Source organism: Sander vitreus, chromosome 17 (genome assembly GCF_031162955.1).
Source record: "Sander vitreus isolate 19-12246 chromosome 17, sanVit1, whole genome shotgun sequence".
Taxonomy (NCBI): domain Eukaryota; kingdom Metazoa; phylum Chordata; class Actinopteri; order Perciformes; family Percidae; genus Sander; species Sander vitreus.
In genome coordinates this window covers 17,700,515-17,725,170 of record NC_135871.1, presented here as the reverse complement: position 1 = coordinate 17,725,170, position 24,656 = coordinate 17,700,515, and the positions used below count along the sequence as shown (strand labels likewise).

Here is a 24,656-nt window from a genome sequence, read left to right as displayed (position 1 = left end):
TCAAATGTATCTTTGAACACCACAAACTGAATGCAATCTAGTTCCATTATATTAACGAGAAGGCAGACATCTCTCTGGTCGATATCTCCAACACTCTGCAACAATCTAGATAATAAGAACTCCAGGTAAGAGGAAAAATATGTATTTTTAATTTTGGGGTGTCCCTTTGAGGTCTTCTGGCAAAGACAGTCCCCTAGGAAGACACACAACTCTCTTTTCTCTTCCATTGTTTCATCACTTACAATCTCTACAACTGGTACAAACAAGCTTCCTCTGCTTCAGGCTGCCCTTGTGGCCATTTTCCAAGAGGTTTAGTATATCTTGGCACTTCTAATCAGAGTCAAAGAAATTTTGGCCAGTGGGACCCAGCCAATTACATAAAAATATGGGAAAGTAGAAGAGATTTGATATCAGTAATACTAGAAAACTACATCAACTATATGAGGGAATCAAGGTAATAGTATGCCACACTGGATTTCCACTGGATTTTGCTGAAGTTAGTATAAAATTAAAGTGTTCACACTTTATTTGTTTTAATGAAACATTTACATGTCTAACTAATTAAAGTTTACAAAAAGTGAAAAAAAATATTTTATTTCCTAAATATCTCCTATTGATATTTAGTGCAATAGATGGATGGTTTAAACAGGAGGGGCATATGGATGGAATGGGGCCCCCCATACATCTCAACACCTGCTTGTTCATTTAATCCATGAGAAAAAGGGAGCATACTGAAGAACAAACTGTGGGAAGAGGGGGTTGATTTTGGACTGAGGCCAAAAAGAAGAGGACAGCACGGAGGAGAAACCCATAAATACGCAGGGAGGCGAGCAGGTGTCGCAGACAAATGTGATTTACAGGGTCTACGTCCCATACAGTGCTGACAGGTAAGCCTATTAGGTTGATATTACCCAGCTATAACACGCACCACTGGACCCTCTTAAAAACGTCTGTGCATTGAGTGTGTAAAGGTTATGGGTTTAAGAGAAAGATTATAATATCACATTGTTAAGATGGCCATAAGTAAAAAAAATAAATAAAAATAATAATTAAAATTTGAAAATTTTCAATTGGTTTTATTCATTCCATTACATATATTTTAAGGTGACAACATTAAGCCCAGCAACCACACAAGAGAGTGATGTTTGACTGCCTTAAGATTCGGTAAAAACAACAACTTGGTTTTATTACAGTAGAGGTTAGACTGGATTCTGGTTTAAGAGCAAAACTGGGAAAATATTTTTTCTCATACTCTAAAATAACATCAGGCTTCAAAGCCAAAGACTGCGAGAGAGTGCTAAATACTGAGATGGCAGTGCATTTCTGTACATCTGAAACTGCCGGGTAGCAATCACTGAAGAATGCAAACGTTTATGAGAAACTAAATGCACTAGAAAATCGAGCGGAGATCAGCAATCGAGTTTCACTTGTAATACTGCATAAGAGACACAAGACTACAAGAAAATTGCTACCACTTGAGCAGCACACTACAGATGATGTTGAGAGCAACACAGCACAAAGCAATGTGTTCCTAATAATGTGGTGAATATTGCAGTGAAGAGCTGAATGCTTCGTACAAGCTTCTGCAGACTCCAGCTTTTTTTTTTTTCTGTCAGAAGTATGAACTCTTTCATCCCGGATATAAGAGGCTGCGGTAAAATCCTCAAAGAAACTAATCGTGTTAAATGAGGTTTGTGTCTGTATCCATGACTGTGTGTTTGCATGGGTGTGTGTTTGCATGGGTGTGTGTGTGTATGTGTGTGTGTGTGTGCTGTTATAGGTGTCTCTGTGAGACTAGAAAGTCCTGTCACCTTTGAATCTAAACTCTGTGTCAACTCTCTGCTCGAGCCAGTTGTCTCCTGTGTCATAATCGTGCTTGGTATTACTCTCTTAACACTTCAATCCTGGTAATCGTATCTGATGATGTGGCTGTTCATTGACTGAGATAAACCAATTTTCTGTGCAAAGCCTTTAAAGTGATTCAAATGCTGGAGATGATAAAGCCAAAGTTTTCCTGCTAAAAGCTCTTAACACCACAACATTTACTTTAGCTTCCTGGGGGGGAATCCTAGTCTCAAGCGGCTGCTCAACTTATACACACACTCACTCACACGTACACAGATGTACCAGTACACACACGTATGTACAAACGTACACACGTACACACGTACATACACACACACACACACACACACACACACACACACACACACCTCTTATCATCCAAGGCTGAGGAAGCAGAGGAGCTATAAAAGCCAACCTCATCTCCTTAAAACAGGCAGGGCTGTCCCTGGGCGTCTTAACACAACTCATGAACTATTAAACCAGAGAGAGAGGCAGAGCAGTAAAAATCAATGCCCCCCAACAAGGCAAACAGCAGTCAATGATGTTAGGTGGAAGAGGAAAGAGCGAGAATTTGCAGCAGCGTCTGGAAAAGGAAGGAGAAGCGAGCAGGAGGGCGGGAACGAGGGAGAAAGTCCATTTTACACTAAAAGCAGTAAGCTACTATATGTAATTGATAACCTCTATGCAAATAGAAGAACTCTAAAGACCAGAGAATGCAATTTAAAGAAGCAGAGTCTCTGAAATCGATTGGCGCTGCAAGTGAGAGAAGCCATTTCCCTCTAGCCAAGATAAAACACTTCACTATGAGCTGTCAGATACTTATCAGGAGGAAATTAGCAGAGGAATACCATTTTCCCAAAACAAACAGGTCAAGTCTTTCTCCTCCTTGAGTGGTCTCTCCCTCTCCTTCACTCTCTCCCACTCTGATATCATCATCTGTTATTTCCTCCCATTTAAATGCCAACAGTGAGGAGGCAGGGGCCGCATTTCATTCAAACAGATCATTTGTAATAAAAAAAACCCAAGCAGGCGGGCCCTGTCCCCCGGCAGGAGCAGGTTGTTGTTTGAAACGGAGAGGATGAGGTCTCTGGTTCGCCTCGGCTCCCGGGAGCAACCCCAGAGCCTGCCAGCGCCCGCACGTACACTCTGACGCAAGTCCGACACAAATCTTCGAGCCAGATCTCACCAAAACAATTACTGCCGTTTTGGCCTGCAGTGTGTTTCTGGCTGAAAAGACGAAAGAAACGGGGAAAAAAAGAAAGAAAACACTCATAGGAACAGGGCACTAAGAGATGTTGAAGCAGCCTACACAAGACAGCCTTGTCGGTGCGAGAAAAGAGGGCGGCTTGGCGTCAACATCAACACCGGTTCTGCAGTCATCGCTCAGCAGGTAATTATGATAACAACGTGTTCCCTAGGCAGCTTCTCTCTGATTTAGTTTCCAAGCACTTACCCTTCCTAAAATCTCCTCCCGATAACATCTCATATGATTACAAAGTCAAGATCCTTTTCAAGGAGCGCCCACTTATGTGCCTCTAATTTGGTGTATATAACTCTCTCCCTCTTGTGACTGCTCAATGATGCTTCTCATTTTATTGTGTATGCTTAGTTAAGATGTTGCACCGTTCGAATTTTCATAACATTTTGAATGATGCCATGACATAAATGAACCTCACCTACCAGCACCATCTGTTATTGAGCGCTCCACTGCCTGCTATTAGCTTCAATTGCAAACACAGCCTTGCCACATGGGGAAATACATCATTGCATTGTGTCTGTTATCATCCAGTTTTAACAGTGGGAGTTTGGCCCTGAATGGAGTCGCTGGAGTTGACCCTGTCATTACCTCTGCGATGAGGCATTTTCCTTGGCTGTCATCACAGCCAAGGACCCCTTAAACAACCAGCGCTGCTCAACAATCTCAACAGCAACAGGGCTAGGCTGTTGACATACTGAAGACATTTAAGATAATCCCGGAGATGTCTCTGTGTTTTTCAAGATTACATCTTCAAAGGGGAAACGCGGCCAGCAGCCTCTACTTGAAAGGGAGAGAGATGCGGAGGGCTCTTGTTCTGAAGGAGGGGGTGGAATAGCTCAAGAATGCAATCATGGTTGTTGAGTGGAAGAAGGCCTGTCCTGGCTAGCTAAGCTGGCGGTTGGTGGAGAGGAATCAGACTTGAGAGAGAAAACACACCTGTTGGGATAGGACAAAACAGAGTGAGGTAAAGAAAGGACTCTCACCTGTGTGACCTGACACAGGCTGTAAATCACACATTTCATCTCTGGCCCAGCCCTGCCTTTTATAATGTTGGCCATGATGTCACGTTGAGGTTAAATGTGGTAAGAGGGTAAAATACACACAAAACATTACAGTTCGCAGAATAAGCTGTGTGATATTAGGCTACAATATCATTACTTTGTTGATATATCATTTTCTATAGAAGCCTTGTCTTTTCTATGGATGTCTTGTGTTTTAGCCCATGTCCACAATGATGGACACACTTCTGTTTCATTCACACGAAGTGAGCTTTTTTGCCACATAAAAAACAAATATTTTCCAAATATTTTAAAGTGTTTATTTAAAAATGCATGACCTTTTGTTGTAGTGTGGATGAGCAAATCTGTGATTTCTAAAAAGCACCTTTGTCACATGGATAACCAAGTGGCAGGGCTTTCATAACACTTTCACAAAAAGGGCAGACATGGATATTTCTTAACATTGCAAATGCAATATAGCCAGTCACACAATACAGGTATATTTAATTGACATTTATTCTGACCAGTTTTTTCACTTGGGTACTCCTTTAATATGTTTCTATTGTTTGTTATTCCAGTGCAAATGCCACCCTTTTTTTTAAACAGTCTAAAATGTGTGTTAGTATATGCTGGTGTGGACAGAAAGCTTCTGAGACAAATCTTCAGGACTATCCACATCGGTGTGTGGACTTTGTCTTAAAGTAATCTCTTGGATCAAAATGTGACAAAGTGTGATGTTTGCCAAGAAAAGGGAAGTTAAAGGTTATTAATCCCAGAGGGAAGATCTGTCCTCTGCATGTGACCCACCCTGACTATTTAGGACTTAAGAGCTTCCTGTACTGTTGGTGCTGTAACTCCAGTGATCATGACTTGAACTCCTGCATAGCCTCAAGGCAGTTCTGTCTCACAGTGACACGCTTTACATACTGCATCATCACAAAGCATTTTTAGATACTTTATATGACATCAGTGAGGAGCTGTGAGCTGTGCTGTGTGGCTACTTTACATCTCCCAGCCTCATACAAGCGTTAGAGATGCTAAATGCTTAACTGCTTTGGAAGTATTAAATAAAAGCAAGAAATTATGACTCACATCTGCAACAAATGTCAACAGTGACGTCCTCTGTGAGCGCCTCTTAATGAATCATGGAAGTGTTTGCTAACGTGGCTCTGACGGACATAGAAATCAGCCGTATCCTTTCCAGCTGCTGACCGGCATTATGAGAACATTGGCAGTAATTATAGGACGGGAGTATTTTGAAACAGAACACGAGGGTGAACAGGGAGGAACACAGAAATAATAATAGCAATTTCTAATACAGCAAATAGCCAGCAAAAACTGAGTGTTTATGCTTCCTTTCAGCTCAGTCCTCCCTCTCAGCTGGCTTGGTAACATCATCAGTGAGTTGGCGACCAGAGCCCAGAGCTGGGATCAAAAAGCACAGAGTGAGGTCTGTCTATTATCAGCTGCACATACTGTACGCCACGAGAAGCCACAAACACCCAGACAAAGAGGCACAAGTCACACAACCGCCAGACGGCTATTTTAGAGCGGCAGAAGACGAGACGAAGATAAACAAATATGTCATCAGCAGGAGGCTGGTACTGAGTAGACGAATCAGTTGAATCATAATTGAGACTCACACATAGGGACTTATTTTAGAATGAGCACCAATAAACAGCAACCTAAGTGTCGGCAGACAAAGCAGCATTAGGTATAGCATGGTTCCTCTGAACGAGCTCTGCGGTGGGCCCCTCCTCCGTCTCTCCAGCCTCACTGGCCACGGTTGAAAAATTAATGCAGCAAACTGACAACACTTAGGGCCTCCCTCTCTCTCACTCTCTCTCCCCTCCCCATGTACCAAACAGGATCAATTACCAAAGCTGGGCTCCACTCAGTAGCGCTAAAGAAACAAGAGGCACTCTCCATCACAGCTGTGTGTGTGTGTGTGTGTGTGTGTGTGTGTGTGTGTGTGTGTGTGTGTGTGTGTGTGTGTGTGTGTGTGTGTGTGTGTGTGGTTCAAGCAGGCTTATGATGAGCAGAAAGAGGAGGAGGAGGTGGTAATAGTCTGTTTGCTTCTCTCTAATGACAGCGGCAGAGTGGATTAGTGTGCCTCCTAACCCATCAGCATCACTCCTCCCAGTAAGTGATAGAGCATGTAAATAACCAGTTGTGGCCACTAGCAGGAGGAAAGAAAAGGAGACCTGGAGGCTAATGAACTGAGAGGGTCTAAATGTGTGCTATGTGAGTGTTAACAATACAAAGTGAAAACATCGATACATATGGTCATCTTTAAGATGCGCCTTTATTTTGAAATCCCCACATAATAATTGTTCTTTTTACTAAAAAGAGTATTTTTTTTTTTTTAAATGTCTGGAAGAGCTTGGTAATGAAATTGTCTAATCATATTTTAGTTGCTTTTTTAAAAATATATATAAATGTAACTCATTGTGTTAAATGGTCTTATGTATCGACTTGTATCGGTCGCAGGCCTCTGAATTGAAATTGTAGCAGACTTTGTGATAGCAGTAAATATTAGATTAAACGTGATGAGATTTCTTGTCGAGGTAAAAAAAAAAAAATGTGTCGCGATATCAGTACAAGTGCAGAGCAGCAGCCTTGAAATTAGCATAGAAAATCCCCCGGCCGTTCTCCAAAGTTGACTCTGAGTTTACTTTTTTACTTTTTCTGTAAAATAGTGTTAAAATCTCATCTCGATCTCGTGAACCCAATCTCGTGTCTTGTCTCCTCTCGTGAGCTGGGTGTCTCGTCACACCCCTAGTAAATATTGTATCATAATAAAAAAAATTGTGATTTAACCCCCTATTGAGTATGCGTGTGTGTGTGTGCGAGAGAGAGAGAGAGAGAGAGAGAGAGAGAGAGAGAGAGAGAGAGAGAGCGCGCGTTTCGTCCGTGACCCTTCATTTGTATGCAGGTGGAAATTTCTAGGCGTTCCATTTCTACAACATCAGCCAAGTTATTCAAATGCAGCACATCTGACTGGAGAGGATAACATAAAGAAAGGCATCAGCGGAAATGGCAGCAGGCAGTAATCCCCCGGCCAGGCCACTTGTGTTTGACGCGCAGGCAGGCTGCGCTGTCAGTGGCAGCACCCATACAGGCCTTATCAGTGGCAGCCATGGGACTCTTCTAATAACCCTGCTGATGCTCTGCGGTGCAAAGACGGACAGGGAGACAGACAAACAGACAGACAGGTTTCACTTCCCACTTAAAGAAAGAGCCTGAGCGCCAGGCATCAGCCTGTCGCTACTGAGTGCATTTACTCATTTCGTAGCATGTAATGTTCTGACAGCTTCATACATGCTGACACTTTCATCTAAATGCACTCCAGTGTTGACCGCCCCATCTTTTAACCCCCTGCACACAGACACACAAATGCACATTTTGCATTCATGACAGCGTTGTCTAAACTCGGTCGTGCTGCAGCCCCAGTAGGAGGGTATCTGACTCCAGCATCATTATCACCATTCAAAAGGTCAAGCACAGTGCTTACAGCCTCTTCTTTGTGATTTATGCCCTTGTGCTATTACCTCTGTTGACATTAATCTCCATCTGTAGATCCAATCACACCGCCTCACCAACGCGGCTCTCAGGACAGAAGCCGTGGCCGACGGGAAACAGCTTATGTAAATACACAGGCTGTTGACACAAGATGGGCAGCACATGGTTGCCTCGCTGCTATGACGCAACTCGTCGATCAGGGTACAGATAAAACCAGCCATCACTTTTTTGTTGTTTCTTTTCATTACTGTCACCGTTCATCTCTGTCTTTACATCCTTTCATCTTGATATACATTTCATATCTCCAGGAGCATTTTTTCTCAGCTCATCTTAAGAGACTGAGGTAGTTCTTACTGAAAGGAATGGAAAGATGCACACACAGTGCTGCAGGACTCCATTTGTAGTTAATAAATAACTAGAATATTGACACCATTAAATGAAGGTGTCACTCAGATGACGCAAAAAATAGAGCACCATCGCCAAATGGAAGTGGCTGCAGGCGTTCTCTGCGCTTATCTGAGCCAATAATCATTACCCTCAGAAAGGCTCCACAACCAATTGAAGCGTCATGAAAACATCTACTCTCGTGTGCCTTGAAGCAGCCTTGGAGCACTTTGAGCACAGTGACCGCACGCCACATGCCGTATAAAGGCTTAATCAGGTCTCCTGTGTGGAAGAGAGAATTCCCTCTGCAAAGGCTGATGGGAACCTTGGCGATGACACAGAGAAGCCTGCTGGCCTGTCAGCTCGTCTCGATGCAGCTCAAATCAGCACTCAGCTCCGGAGAACTTCTACTGCTGCACTGACACGCACTCATACACTGGCTGACACGAATCTCCAGCATCACTTCAAACATCCGCTCAGTCCCTCAACATCATACTCGACATGTGCCGTGTGTATGTGTGTGTGTGTGTGTGTGTGTGTGTGTGTGTGTGTGTGTGTGTGTGTGTGTGTGTGAGACAGGCTGAATCATTCCAGCTATTAAATTCGATATTGTGCGGCACAGCACCATCTCAAGATAAATGTAGGAGAGCAGGAACGTTTTAGCGTAAAACCAGCTGCGCCTTTGGCTGCAGGGAAGATGAACTGTTAAAGGTTATATTAACTTTATTTGGCATGACAGTATACATCAATGTGTTGCAATTGTCTGTGCTGCATCAATGTAACAAATGTCTATCTAACCTAATATCTAAACTTAGCCAAGCTATTAATGTTCTAGACATATTTTCATTTGATTAATAAAACATAAACCTATGATAATAATGAGAATTTTATAATTGATGTCTTAGAAGTCTTGAAACACGTTCCTTTGATGAGAACAGATAACAAACAACAAGCTGATGCTAATCTGTTGCAAGCATCATCTTTAAAATGCACAACATACAAGCCCCGGATGAGGAGAGCTTTAAGAAATCAATACAAAGCCCTAATTCCTTTGACAGATCTTATCAAATCAAGATGATGACTGATATTTTATGTGCCACCAAATTGCAAGGAGAGAGCTTTTAATAATTGATGGTGCTGGAGCAGGGAGATTTTTAACCGCTCTCCTCCTGTTATCAATCATTAATGGAGTTTCCATCAAAAACACTTCAACCCCTCAAGTATCAAATCTCTCTTGAAGGTGGAGGGCCCACATTCAAACATCCCACTTAATCAAAGGGCACACATTGGCTCTCCCTTACTCTCATTTTCGCTTGTGTAAATTAGGATAATAACAGCACAAACTGCAAAATTGTTCACAGCGTAAGTGTAAAAGTAGGCATTTTAGCTGAGGTCTTCTTGTGAGTGATGAGGGTTAATGGGAAAATTCTAAATGTTTAAATCACAGGGGGGGAAACAGCCTGCCAACCAGCATCTTTACTTGCTTTTCTCTCTTTGCCATATACGTATATGCAGAGCTGTTTAAAGCTCAATCTATCTATCCGTCTCGCTCTGCTCTGTGAAGCTGCAAGGCCTGCACGGTCAATGTCATACAGGACGTAATGTGCATCAGCGACACTCGCAGAGCCTTAACACTGATGTTACCTTTTAAAACAACCACAAGGTTACAGACAGTGCTGCATGTGCACGTAAAGATGCGCACACACACCAGAGTCAGCTAGAGTTTACTGCTTTGGACTGACTCTAAGGGATCAGCCAAGATCCTTATATCTCAAAGTCCACCACCCAGCTGGGGTAACATTGTGTAAAATGTACTTCTATTACTGCAGCATCTTCTCCGACAATCCCACAGCCTCAGATACCGCATGCACATCCTGCGCACACTAGACTACATGAGCGCAGCAGCTAAGTGATAGCAGAAATGATAGAGTGTTTGTAATTACACATCAAGATGGTTTTGACAGTGTTCGTTGTGCCAGTGATCAGTGTCATGGCGCAGTGCCAGCAGCGACTCGGTTCTCTTTGATTTGTAGCTGCAGCTGAGTAGCGGGTGATACACAAGGAGAACTGCAGTAGCACTCTTTCACTTTCTCTACCTCCCTTCCTCCTTCTGCCAGCCCTCACCCCACCCACACTCGCACTGTCCTGTTTCACAGGCCCGACCTTACCTGTCATCAGTATAAAACACTTTTTCCAGGCTGCTGCATAACAGGCGCACAGAGAGGACGCTCAATGGGATTCTTCTAGTTTGAAGAGTGAGAGGTATAAGCTAATGTTTACCATGTATATCATCTTAGTTTAGCATGTTAGCAGGTCAACATTTGCTACTAAGCATGGGAATGTCAATACTTTTACAGATATTTGGTCATAAACCAAATAATAAGACTTCATTTGATGAGGACCTGATGATGACCTGATGATGACCTGATGATGATCTGATGATGATCTGATGATGACGATCACCAAAGTTATTGCAATTCAATTCAAATTTCAGTGCAATTCATCTGGTACTTGTTGGAATATTTCAGTCTGACCAAAGTGGTGGACGGACCGACAGACTGTCAGTCATCCCTAGAGCCATGCCGCTAGCATGGTTAGAAATGGAAAACATTCGCTGTGTAGTCACTGATGTAATGAGATACATTATGACAAAATAAGTTGAGCACAAACCTATTAAAGAGTGATTTGTGTTGTCTTCATTTCAACCTTGAAAAAAACACTTTTTTTCTGACATTTGTGACGCTTTTTTTTCAAAATTTGTTTTTGCTTTTTCCAACGTTTTAAATTTTTCTTCTACACATGTTCAGCGCTTATTTCTACGTCCAATATTTTCTGATATAAAACAAACATTTTAAACGGGCCAATGTGACCCGAAGTCAACACAAGGGTTAAGCATACTGTGAGCCCTGGCTATGGTACTGTAAGTGAACAGAATTAAAGCACAGAGCAAGCAATATTTGCTTAATGAATGTTATCTGAAATTTACAGGGTTTTTTTTGTTTTTTTTAACGGCTTGAAAGTGTACATTGTCTTCTAATCTTAATCAAATGCAGCAGTGCTACTGAAGGGCTGGTCTTTACAGTGAATATGTACAGTATATTAACTCACAAAGTATAACCTAGACGCTTATGTGAACACCTATCTTCGATCCTACTGTTCTCTCTGCACTTGACAAAGCATTTACATTCAGAACAGCGAGGCATCATGGGCTTGGGCTCCTGCCAACTAAGTGTCACAGGTCAATTATCTTTCAAAAGATAACAGCTGTGTCTGCCATTTATCTAATCTGGGCCTGATTTCCATCTCAGGGATTTATTCTAAGTAAACAAGATGTTAAGGTATTCATTTTGAAAGGGGACTAATCTGCTACTTTGTGACTCTGCTGACTCACATGAGAAGGGCTGAATCAAAGCAGCTTCAGATTCAGTGACTCAGGAGTTTTGTAAAGTATTCATGAGGCTTTGAGTTAATCAAATGGGTCAACTGCTTTATCATAAAGGACCATACCCGGTGGTTTCGTAGCATGATTTAAGACCTCTGAATCGCTGGCCAAATCTAGGATTTCTTTTTAGCCTTTTTTCCAAAGGCTCGTTTACCAGATCAGAGCTTTGTAATAAGAATGGGGTTGTCATCTTCCTCTGCCACAGCCAGACAAATAGCGAACAGTCAGATTATCAGGCTAGTGGTTTTGCATGTTGAGCCCCTTAATTATCACCAACCATTTTTTTATTATTACACCAGAAATGTAAAGAAGTTTCCTTTCAGATTTCCTTTCCCTGCTTTTCAGACAGCCTTTGGTCCCCATCAATTTAACTTGAAAATCAAGTTGCTCTACAATTGTGGAACCATTTTCAAAACTCTCCAACATCTGAGAGCTGACAGTCGAATGCTGAAAAGATTTGCACTAACAAGCTGTGTTGTCAGAAAATCAAGTCAGAATGGCAAGTGAATAAACATGGATGTGAAAAGGAGCATGTGAATTTAGTTGTTTCTTGCTTTACAAAGGTTGCTCTCAAGTCTCAGATGTTGTAGCATCTTTAAATACACTGGCAGGAGTTTTTACTTTGCTGTCAACCGCATCACTATGTTCAGATAACATAACTTAAGGGCAACATAATACTGTATGTGGTGTGATAGAATAGCTATCTCAATCAAATTTCAAGTACCTGCACGTTAAAGTTAATTATTTAGTAAAATGGCAGCCTAGAAGGTTAGAAATCCATCTGAAAATGTATGTTAAATACAGTGCAGGTGATTTGTAGTTAATGAGATACAACATGCAAAAACATTTTCCATTTCCCATGAACATCTGAGCTGAGCATTTACCAGTCTTGTCGCTTGGCATGAACTCAACTGTTTTGAGGGAAAAGCTGCAACTGAGCAAAAACACTGAGCAGAATCAATACACAGCCATTAATCTCTCAAGAAGGTACGTGAAGTATCAAACTTGGCAGACACTGTGTATGTCAATCCACAGTTACACCCTCTTAAACACAACCGAACAGCCGCAATTAACACCCTTTTATTCATTCTGTCATTGGTTTTGTCATTAATGGTGCTGCCCCAGGCACAAAGATCCAGTTTAACTGTCAAAATCCTCCTTTCAGATCAAATGTGCATCATCGCAGCTGAAAAACACCCTGATAAAACCGACGTTTCGCTCCGCTCTTTGCACCTGCGAGTCTGAGAAAGACCTTTATCAGGAAGACATGGGACACTGCCCGTTTGACTCACACAGTCCAAACGACAGACGCTCCACATAGAGACAACAACTTAATACCCTGGTGTGTGTGCGGCTGTGCGCAATGTTAATTTTAATGAAAGACAGAGAAACACAGAGACATAGAAAGACCAAATCACAGAGATAGAGCTCTCAGATTGTCTCCCACGATAACGAACGGGCGGCTGCTACTCTTCATGACCCCGATGCTTCGAGCCACAGATCAGATCAGGGACACAGTGTGACAGATGTCTGCCCCGGCTCTCTGTTCCAGGCATGAGCGCTGCTGGCATACACACACAAGAAGAGGGAGGGAAAAAAGCAAAAAGGGAGGGAATGGGGTGGGCACAGAGGAGAAGAAGGATGGCGTAAAAAAGGAGAGGAGAAAAAAGAGACAAGAGAGGAAGAGGAAAAACAGAGGGAGGGGAGGGCCGGGAGCAGAGTTTGCCCTGGGAAATCAGACGTCACGCCACACAGACTTCATCGGCGGGACAAGATCTACTTTGTCATGTTTCTGTCAGACAGCAACCAGTTTGGTCAGAAAGTGACACTACAAGTTTAGACATACCTCAAGCTGTGACTCCCTCCCTGACTGACCTGGGGGAGGAACACAAGACCTTACATGCACTTTATCATCATTAGTTTGTTTTTTTAAATCAGTTCAGCATCACTGGCAGGAAGGCAGTCGCACACTGAATAATAAACTTCTGCATGAAAAACACACAAGCCCCGTGTCTGAACCTACAGTAAAAAGGCTGATACAACTAAAGAAGAGAGTGTTCAGAAGCCATTGATGCCTCTACACAAAACTCAACATGACCTCCGCACAATGACTCTCCCACTCTACTTTTGCTTTGAGAAGCAACACGCAAAAAAGGAGATGAGAAGAGAGAAGAAGGGAGCTAATTATAGCCTCACAGCAGGATGGCCAGAAACAAACTTGATTATCATCATCGTCAAGAAGGCACAAAGGAAACCTGCCGCCTCCCCCCTTCCACCACAATCCAATAGAGAGGCTTTTAGCCTTCGTAATGATTTACAAAGTGACAAGTCAAACAGATTTACTGTGACAGCCTGAAAGGGACCAGCACGAACACTATCATTGCTCACGTGACCAGACCTTCTAGCCCTTCTCCTATTCCCCTTTCCTCTGCCACCTCCTCTCTCTCGAGCCCCTACTCCCGCCTGTTCCAGGGGACAGCGAAGAATTAAGCTGGCTCAATAGAGGCAGGCAACAAGCCTATTCAATTCCCCCCTCACTCAACACGAGCCCCCTTCAAACGAGAGGGAAAAGCTCTGCTTTGTGGAAGTTAGTTACTTAAAGCGACAGCCCCCCAGATAAGGATCTGGTCACGGAAAACTAGTGGCACGGAGTAAACGGAGATACCTTTGTACAATTTTAACACCATTACCCAAGGTTTATCAGACTTAATGAGCCATGAATGTGAAGTGAAATTTTCAGCTTGCAGGAGCAGCTGACAACATTTCTACAGCAGCCTTGGCCCTTCCAGTGGCCATGAAACACTATTAAAAACGCTTATTTATCTGCAAAGGAAGATCATTAAAAATGGAAAATATTAGGAAATTGTCGCACCACAAATTCATTATTATTACTTTTAGAATAAAGAGATTGCTCTTTCTTCTTGTGTTTTCGATCCATACTCATAGGAAGGTATCTTTTGTGTCCTGAGTGACAGGATCTACATTTGCCTTTCATTTCCGTAGCCCTGAAATACGGAGCAAATTTATGTTTGAGTAGCATCAGTCCCTCCAGTCCTGAGACGCTTTGCCTGGTGCAGTCATCATTTTTTTTCCTTCTACTTTTTTCTGGAAGGTGAAAAACACCTTGGCTGTCCTCTGTTTGAAAACAGAGCCACCCCTAAAACCATCAGAGCTGGCGGCAGAGAGATGTGTGTGGAGAATTCTCAATGAGCAGAGACCCTCGGGCTACGCAGATTCAGTTTCCCCCTTTCTGGCTTCCAAAAACAAAGGAATTCCTGAGAAAATCAGGGCAGGACCTCACCCCAAGCCACCACTGCTGCTACTACCCCCACCTCCCTCTCTATTGCTCTCTCACACACACACACACACACACACACACACACACACACACACACACACACACAGCACAGCACAGCACAGCACAGCACAGCAAAGGTGATTTCATGCAACCATCAATAAGACACACCTCCTTGCTTGTTTTACAATCATGTGGATATCCTGGGAGATGTGGCTACATAGACATGACAAGGAGAAAAGGGTGTGTGTGTGTGTGTGTGTGTGTGTGTGTGTGTGTGTGTGTGTGTGTGTGTGTGTGTGTGTGTGTGTGTGTGTGTGTGTGTGTGTGTAAAGGTGTGGGGGTAGGTAACATACTGTTTGGCCCTAATTCATATCTTACAGCCATGTCTGCTGCTGCTGTTGACCATCACTAACCAGCGCAGACTTATATATTCAGAATGTAGCCACACATTAAGCAACAGCCTCAATATGTTGCCGTTTGGGCTGTGGTATGGTATGGTATGGCACCCCCCCTTCTCCAAATATATGAGTCAGACATGAAACATGTGATGTCCTCATGTGTATCTTTAACAATGTCAACACATGCCATTCAGTATCCACTCAGCTCCCACTGGGGAGCCAAGTGAAGGTTACAGGATGGCTGTAAAAGCAATATGGCTGAGATGTGTCATAACTGCAGTTATGGGTAGTTGTTGGGATAGGAGCAGATACAGAGGAGCTTTTAATAAGTTAACTTATTAGAACTTCTTTCTGCTGGATGTATTACTTGAAATCTGACTAAAATGAATGTTTTTTTACATGAGTAGTTCAAAATAAACTTTCCCATTGAGTGTTAAAAGTAACAACGATTGAGGTATAGGCTACGGGTGCACGGCCATGCTAGCAACACTGTGAGGCTGTGCTTTGAGCTAAATGCTAACATCCGCATGCTAACATGCTCACAATGCCAATGCTGATGTTGAGATATCATGTTTAAACCATGTTTAAAGTTGATGTCAACATGCTAACATTTGCTAATTATCACTAAACACAAAGTACAGCTGAGGCTGATGGAAATGTCATTAGTTTTGATGGTATTTGGTCATAAACCAAAGTATTGGGCTAATTACACTTTTGACCGGATGGTGGCGCTTCATGAAACGTCAGTGAATTACAAAATAGGTTACAATTTATCCTTGAATGTGTGCAGCAAATTTCATGGCAATACATCAAAACCAACAATTCAAATCAAAACCAAAAAGGTCAACCTAACAATGACTCCAAGAAAAGTCAGAGGATCAACCAAAATCATTAGGATTCATCATCTGGGAACCATGAATGTCTGCTCGCAATTTCATAGCAATCCATCACATAGGTGATGAGATATTATTAGTCTGGATAAAAGTGATTCAGCATGATTCAACAAAAAATGTAGGTGCAAGTTAGACATATTTTCTGTACAGGCCATCCCTCTTCTTGTCACTAAGATATTACACAGTGTTTTTGGAAGTGCAAAATAAATGGAGTATCAGATAAAGATCTGCTTTTAATAAAACAAGTAAGTTAAAATAAAAGTATTTGTTAACTATAAATACTTAATAGATGTATGTAATGATCAATTTTTTTTCTTCGTCAAATACAATCTTAAGTATGTAAAATCAAAAATGCCTTTGCGTCCCCCCCCGAGTGCACACATTTGTGAATAGCAACCCGGCATCCTTAAAAAAAAATCATAAAACACAGGGACCCTTGCTGTTTTGTCAATAATGTTTGCCAGATAATTAAAGAGCCCTGGGAGACAATGATAAACATTGTTTAGAGGCTGATCCTGGCAAGCTCCAAGCAGTGTATCATTGCTGTCTCCGGAATACACACGATTAGCCTGGTCTCATTACTGATATGATAAACGACAGCTTCCACCGTGGCTTTGGTTTGCTGGGAGGACGTACTTGTAACAGGGAGATTAGAAAAAAGTGGTGAAACACATTGCCCCTGTAATAGACCAGGGATAAACGAGGGAGATGGGTTATCTGCAGTGCGATTGCAGATAATGTTTGTGATATTTGCAAAGTCAGGTCTGCAGCCAGTTATAGTACTTTCAACCATATATTATAAATTGCTGAGATTACTGTTTAATAAAGTCAACTCAAGTATTTGTTTCACTCTTTATCACAGGCCTACCTTCTCCCTCCTTCTCACTCTGTCAAGTTAATGCTGTAACTCGGCCCTGGCCCACCAGCCTCTTTACAGTTGGTGTATCCACACAGAGGTTTAAAATATGCCCCTTTATCTATGCCGCCCAGGCGGGAAATTTAAAGGGTATGTCAGTCCTTAGAACCCTGGGAAAGCGCTTGGCTCAACCGCCCAGTGTCAAAACCGAGGGGAGGGCACCAAGTAGGCAAACACACTGCCCAAAGTAAAAGACCTTTTCTGTCCTGAGCAATGCTGAAAAGCGGTAAGAAAAGTCATAGTAGGGCAGTAGAGCTCAAGATTATATGCTAATCTGATTTGAGAGGGTCTCCATAACAATAACAACCTGCTTCATTGATGGACCAAAAGTTCAACTTCAAAATCAATATCTAGTGTCCAGCCTTCCCCCTGCCTTAAAACCGAATTCTCATCCACAAAAAAATACCTTTTTATTATACTCTGCAAAGACAAATGAAAGCTACTATTCAATATCCACCACATTTTAGGATTTGCACTCCATGCATGTGTAAGAATTAGTGTTATGTGAGAGCAGATGTTGCACGACTCCCTCTTCGCCTCATAGCTGACATCGCAGGCGAAGAATAAATGCTGTCCCTTTGCATTAGTAAAATCCTAGTTAATTTACTTTGTCAGAAAACAAGAAAGTATGTATCCCTGGAGGCCATGTTGGAGACAATTCGACCGCCTTCAGAGAATCTCTACCATCACTCTCCATCTCCCACGCAATCTCCACCAGAAAATCAACATCACCGCATACTTTGAGAGACAACAGTGCCGTCTAGACAAGAGACTGTTTATAGCACAAATGATATTATAAAACATAGCATGTGGCGTATTATCTTTAGAAAAATATATATTGTAGGCTTTAAGCTACATGCTGTGTAGTGGGTATGTAAAATTAATTCATATAATCTGGAATCCTCTTCAAAATGCATTGATGTTTTTATAAAAACACTTTTAACTTATTGACTCAACCCAGCAGGTACAGCTCTTTGCTGGACTGGTTCGTCTGATACCTGGCATGAACTCAAGCGCTGGGAAAGCTGCATGAGAGCAAGCCCGAGCTCGAGGACAGTCCTGAGTGGCTGTCTGGCAAAAGAACCCATGTGGGACACTGTATAAGGTGTGAAGACCTCTCGGAGGAGGCTGCAGTCTGTGCTGGCTTGCAGGCATGCACCAGTATCAGGAGAGACAAGGCAAACACAGCAGATCAGTGCTGAAACCGTAAACCCACTGACCCAGCATGAAAAGGGAGAGGGGACTAATTAGTGGCTGTACTTACAACTCAAAAGGAGAGGCAGAGAGACAAGGAGAAAGGAGGGAGGGGGAAAGCACACACAACATACACACAGAGCGCACAGTTGGAGGATGAGGACAATTAGTTTGTTTAGCTTAAACAGGATTTACAAGACAAACAGACACACGCTAACGCCACTCACTCAGACACATACTATCTCTTTTCTTCTCTATCGCTACCCCTTTCTCTCTCCGCCTCAACAACACAGAGCTGAGACAGAGTGTGAGGATTTCATCAGCAGTAAAAAAAAATAAAATAAAATAAAAGTCTTGAGTGCAGGCAGGAGTAGTGGGCGAATGGATGGATGGATGGATAGATAGAGGGAACATTTTGTTCCTCCTGTGCGGGCTCCAACTCATATTGTTCCTGGTGAGGCCGGGTGTCATTTATGATTCAAGGGCCCCATCCTCTCGAAGGATGGGAAAGAGACATGGCCATTGTGACGTCCCCTGCACTCGTTTCTCAAAGAACATCAAATCAAACATGCATGAGGCGGTGACAGGGGTGGGCCAGCAACTTCTCTCTTCACTTTCTCCCTCTCTGCACTCTGTTTCACTCTCTTGTCTCAGAAAAAAAAGCACTTAGAGGACTGCGCCTCCCTGATGTTGGGGGAGCTCAAGGTTGAAGTGACGGCTCTTCTGAAGCAGGAGTTAAGTTGGTGTTTTGCCTGTATTAAACCACTTAAACAGATATCTGTAAACTATACAACTGACTTATACACAGCACGTAATGGACCTTTTTCAAGGCAGACATTTTGACTTGTCATAGTAGGAAAAGCACAGCTGAAATTGATAACCTTAACGATGGCTCAATTCCATCAAGTGTCCCAGTAAGCTGTTTCAGTGAGTCAGCATGCACAACACCAGGGCCTCTCCTAGGTGGAATGCAGCCATCATTAATGGTTTTGAATACACCTGTGCTTTTCCTACTATGACATGTCAACATGTCTGCCGTGAAAAAGGTCTATAACTTCAATGCTCAATCCCATTAAACTGGTTTAATACAAATAACTTGTGACAGATGGAATATACCTTTTCTAAAACCTATATTTATTCAAGGAAGGGTTTTGCTGAGTGCAAACTTTCCTTAACAGCACCGCCCTGTTTCACACACACCTGAAAACAACCCAGCACCGCTACAGTTTTCAACAGTTGGTCACCTAATATTGTATTCACAATGCTTCTCGTGACTTTCTCAACCACCTCAGGAGTTTGAACCAACCAGCCACAAGCCAAACCACAGTGCAAGGTTTGCAGCTTGAAGGACAGTGGTGACAGGCATGTGGCATTGAGGTTTTCTTATCCCAGTGCCTCATGTTGACCCACTTTTGCCTCTCTATACCAAACTGATGTCATCACAGTCAGTCAGAAGGATGAATTACATCTGCTGGGTGCTTCATTTTCTCTTTATTAGTTACACTTCAATTACCAGATTTTAACTTGAAGAGAGCTTATGAGACTTATGGGTAGAATTACAACAAGGTTTAGGAAGTAGTTAAGTGTCTGACACGAGGGCACAACCTCAGCTCACTCTCAACATTTCAAGTTGTAACTCCCTCTAAGCCCTTATTTTGAAAATGTGTCTCTAAAATGCTCTGAGGCAACACAAGTTTTTCCTTATTAAAAGACCAAAATAGGCACATTGAAAACAAAGGCTCAGTCTAGATGAAACGTGCTGCCAAGTCGAACCACAAGTGAGACAGATAGAGAGAGAAGGAGAGACGGAAACAAAGGCTGACTTCTGCTCGGGACACGAGTGGGTGGGTTTGGGCTGATGGCGAGACACCAGACTACTAAGAATCCATGTCAAGTGAACAGGCAGCAAGTATTTCACAGCACTCCTCAAACTAACATGAACAGCTAGATGAAATGTCAGGCTGTGAAAACATCGATTAGCGTTCGCCAGGTTTTAAGCACTTAGGCTGCAGCTGTGCCGACACACAGTAAACAGCAGCAAAGACGCTGAAACTTGGTAAATTGCTGAGTAACAAAAAGCTAATTACTCAGACACGAGTAATTAGTTGTTTTTGTAGATAGTTGTTTTTCCTGTAGATATTTCTAATGAGTATTAGCTCGGTGCTTCACAGAAGTGCAAAGCTAGGGAGCAAGGTGCACTCACTACTGTACTGCTTTGTGTGAATAACCATCCTGTGAGTTTGTAGAATAGCTGCAGGTGTTTGAAACTGATAACTTGAGTTTGTGATATACGGTAAGTTGTTGCAGCCTGATTTATTAAAAAAAAAAATTGTTTCACCCGATACAAATATCCAATATTTTACAGCCATATTGGCTAAAGCCCAAGACACATAATCGGCCGTTGGACAGTCTGGCGAGGTCAGTGACTCGAGTCTGTTCGGTGTGTTCCGTGCCGTCGTCCGTCCGTGTGGCCGTCGGCCTTCATTTTGGCCGATTTGACATGTATAATCAGCGGGGTGGGCACTGCCGGCAGTCGGACTCAAATGACCCTTCTGATTGGTAGAGTGCTAACCCGGAAACAGGGAGCGGAATGAGCGTGACTAGTCTCTCAAAATCTGATGAAAATCTTTTAAATTGACCTTTGTTGATCTGAAATGAAGACAGATTCAGCAACTGCGTGGTCTATTTCTCGCTTAAAATGTTTTCAGAAACACGTTTCGGTAAACTATTTTAATACAATATGAGATAGTATTCTGAACAAGCCGCGATGACAGTCTGTCTTTGAATTTCCGGAGAAACCAGACCCACGTGACGCGTTCGTCCAATCAGCTGCCGGTTTTCATTTTTGGGCGACAATACAGATTTATGGAGACGTATTACGTCTCGTCGCTTTGGTGTGTTCCGAGGCACTTTTTTGACCAACTCGGGGAGACTGATCAGTCCAACTGCCTTTTCTGCCGAGGGTTGGCCGTCTGGTCAGTGTGTCTGCAGCTTAATACCGAGAGCAATACTTTCATTCTGTCTCTGTTTGGTTTAGGGAACAGACATACTGTTGCATATCTTCTTTCACGTGTTTAGCTGCAACTGCTTGTTGCAAGTGCATGTGTTGCCTTTCTGTGTGTGTTTACAAATTCGCTATTTTCCCAGTAACATTTTTTGGCAAATTATTATCCTTCAAATTAGGGCGTATAGGGCCAGACAATCCAGTCTCAGTGAGCATACTTCCATTTGTACCCATCACTTTCTCAAACAGCCTAAATTTGATTTCAAAGTGAGTCGACTGGAGCCTTTAGCCTGTTTAGTGAATCAGACACTCTTCTGTCTTGTCTCACAGCCTGGCTGGCTGGTTGCAGTGAGGCCCCAGGAGGGACAACAGAAGGAAAGAAAGCTCACACACACACACACACACACACACACACACACACACACATACACAAACACACACATTTCCAAGTTTCAAACAGTTGCAGATGGCTTTAATTCCTTGCCCTCTTTCTTTCACAATTTATCAGGTAACCCACTCTGAACGAGCGTGCCTCCTTTTCATGCTTTGCTTTGATGACTTAACGCTGCTTTGGTTCGTCAGAAGGAGAGAAAAAAAGAGCCAAACAGCACTAATTAATGTGGTGTGGCTGACAAGTGTTGCTGCTGAAACAATTTCATTACATCACCAATTTAAATTACCAAGGAGGGAGACACTGGAGGGTGCACCAGTTTACACGCTCTCTTAGGACGACATACAGGGAGTAGAGTGGACATAATAACATGAACACCTGCAATCCAATGCAATACTCCTGTAATAAATACTGACTGTGTTACACCTATAATGTTTCATTTGTATCTGAGACTGTGTAACTGTACGTACACACCGCCGTCGCGTTTTGGGCGTGTTGAGCGACCAGAGCGTCAAGCAGAAAGTTGAAGTTTGGTCAACTTTATGGTAATGAGCTATGACGCGGTTCAGCGGCAAACGACCAGCAACCAATCGGAATATAGACGTCTTTCGCGCTGGCTGATTCCAGAGAACATACGATGTAAACTTTCGTTACTACCAAAACATTAGTTCCGAGAAAATGGAGGCAAAGCTCATCATCGCTGTTGCTCGGTTCCCTATAATTTATGATATGACTTTGTTTGCGTATAGGGACCAGTTAAAAAAAAACGAGGCATGGGATAAAATAGCTGGGATAGTTGGTGTCTCCGGTGAGTTGGTGAAGTGCGTGATGTTTTTATTATTTAAGTATGTATGCTAGTCTTCCTTGCTTGATGTGACTGTCCTGCCACGTCAGAGCGGCCAAAGCATCAAAAGCTTCCACGTACTTTTTGACAAGCGTCCTTGACAGGGCGGCCAGAGCTTCTTTTGCAGCTAGATTGCAGTTAGATTGCTAGGGAAATAGGACTTTAGGCGTTAACTGATTTACAGTGACTGTACATCCGCTTGTTATCTTACCGGCATGCTAACAGGATAGTAGCACAGTCAGTAAGACATGGTTGGTTTATAGATATCACAGAGCACCACAACTCTGTAACAACAGGAAAAGGATTGCTGATTTGGTCCTAATCCCACTCTCTTTAACTTCAGCACCTTACTAACAAGGATAAAGGCTCTTTTTTTACCCCCTCCCAAAGTTTAGCTGTCCTGTAGCAGGGTGCACGGTAATGAAAGAGCGGCAGTCTCCTCCTCCTCCTTCTTCTTCTTCTCCACCTCCTCCCATTGGGAGCCCCCTCTCTGCTGCGCTCTGCCCCGGCTGGCCTCATATCCAGATGGGAGGAATTTTTACGGGGAGGGTCCGCCAAACGTAAGGCTGCGCTGAATCAAGCAGCTCATCCACACTCCCCTGCAGAAGGGCTTAAAAATGTGGTAATGCTGGTCTCTATCAGGGATTCAGATAGTTTCAAGTCAAGCAAACCATGTGTGTAGACTAATTTGTACTGGAATGGGGGGGGTGCAGTGAAGGTTGCAGTGCATGTAAATAAATGGAAAGACTGGACACTTACACATGATTACTGTCACACCTGAGCATTGTCTGTTAGAAATATTCACAGAGCATTAAATTCATTGTGAACATAAACTATTTCTCAGCTCACTAGAGAGCCCACTTGAGTCCCATTAAGGGCCCCTGAGGGTCCCAATGACCACACATTGGGAGCCACTGATCTTTGAATGATCACTGAGAGGATCCAATCAAAACAATCAGTGTTATCAGTGAAGGTCAATGTGGCAAATGTTGCATTACATGATGTTGTTTAACAGAACATAACACAGTAACATGGCACGGACATGGCTGCTAATTGCATCACAACAGGTAGCCGATAGTAGCCTTGAAGGGAGTTAACTAGCCCAGTCACACTACTGACTGGTAGCTAAGTGACATACATTCTCAGTTTAGCATCAACCGAGCCATCAGCTGTTTCACCGAGACGAGACATTCACCCCCCACACACACACACACAGAGTGACCTGCAATCACTGAGTTACTGGCACATTCCTATCTAACGTTAGTGTCTTCACAAAATGCATGCACCTGAAATAATCCTGCAGACACATTGACCGTTTCGCTCCAGCGGAACTCGTCTACACAAGGCAGAAACATGCGATATACAGCACACACAAGCCTGGATATTACGCCGCGTAAAAAGGCTCCCTTACCCCTCAAGCAACCAGAATATGCCCCCTTTGACACGAGTTCAGCGGCCGGTAAAGGTTTATAGGAGGTCACCCTATTGTTAGCAGGTAGTATGTGTCCAGCGGGAGGCAAACCCCATCTTGAGCAACCCGCTGACACATTCAAACCTCGCTTTGCAACAAAAAATAACCAGGCGCGAAACTTACTTTTAGCTCGGACCTCAGAGGCAAATCCGCGTATTGTTTCTCCAAACCTCGTGTATACGGTGCTCCTCTCTCTCGCTCTAGTCTCTCCACTTCACAAAGACGACGTGAGAGCCCCGGAGACGGTGTGAGTGACTGACTGAATCAACTACCGTAGAGCACGGCAAGTTGAAGTGTCAGATTACACTGGCTATTCAGTTACCAGAGAGAGCCGTGTTCGGCAGTCGGTATGAAAATGCGACCTAGATTCCAGCGGAAGGACACCGATTGTAAAGGTGTAAGTACACGCTAATGGGCTGCCAACAGCACATTTCACACTGGAGCGGACTGCACCTCACAGCTCCGGCTATTGTCTGGTTCTGTATCATTACAGCGGTGAAGAATGCCTGCCTTAATCAAAGAAGTACCTATTAGTTAATTCAACCAACAGTTGATTTTATTAGGTTTCAGCTATTAGTTCAAAATAAAGTTAAATAAACACGTAAGTAATATATGTTTGGAAAACGCATTAAGAATTACAATAGCTTATGTACACCATTAACAACAACAACATAACAACAAATAAATTATTGAGAATAGTAATAATAATAATAGAGCTGCAAAAATAATAATAATATCAGAAAAGGGGCATTTCTGTTTGAAAATTGAACTGCCTGGCTAAACAATTAATAGATTAGG

The 24,656-nt window shown here is 42.9% G+C and overlaps 1 protein-coding gene across 4 annotated transcripts in view; it reads right to left on the bottom strand.

Annotated features, from left to right (window-relative positions):
* Positions 1-24,148, bottom strand: part of zmiz1a (zinc finger, MIZ-type containing 1a) — a 108,693-nt gene extending 84,545 nt beyond the window's left edge. For all 4 annotated transcript variants that reach the window (XM_078272416.1, XM_078272422.1, XM_078272419.1 and 1 more), the window contains exon 1: positions 23,982-24,148. The gene's annotated coding sequence lies outside the window, so the exon portion shown is untranslated. The remainder of the gene's footprint in view (positions 1-23,981) is intronic.
* Between the last annotated feature and the right edge of the window lie 508 nt (positions 24,149-24,656).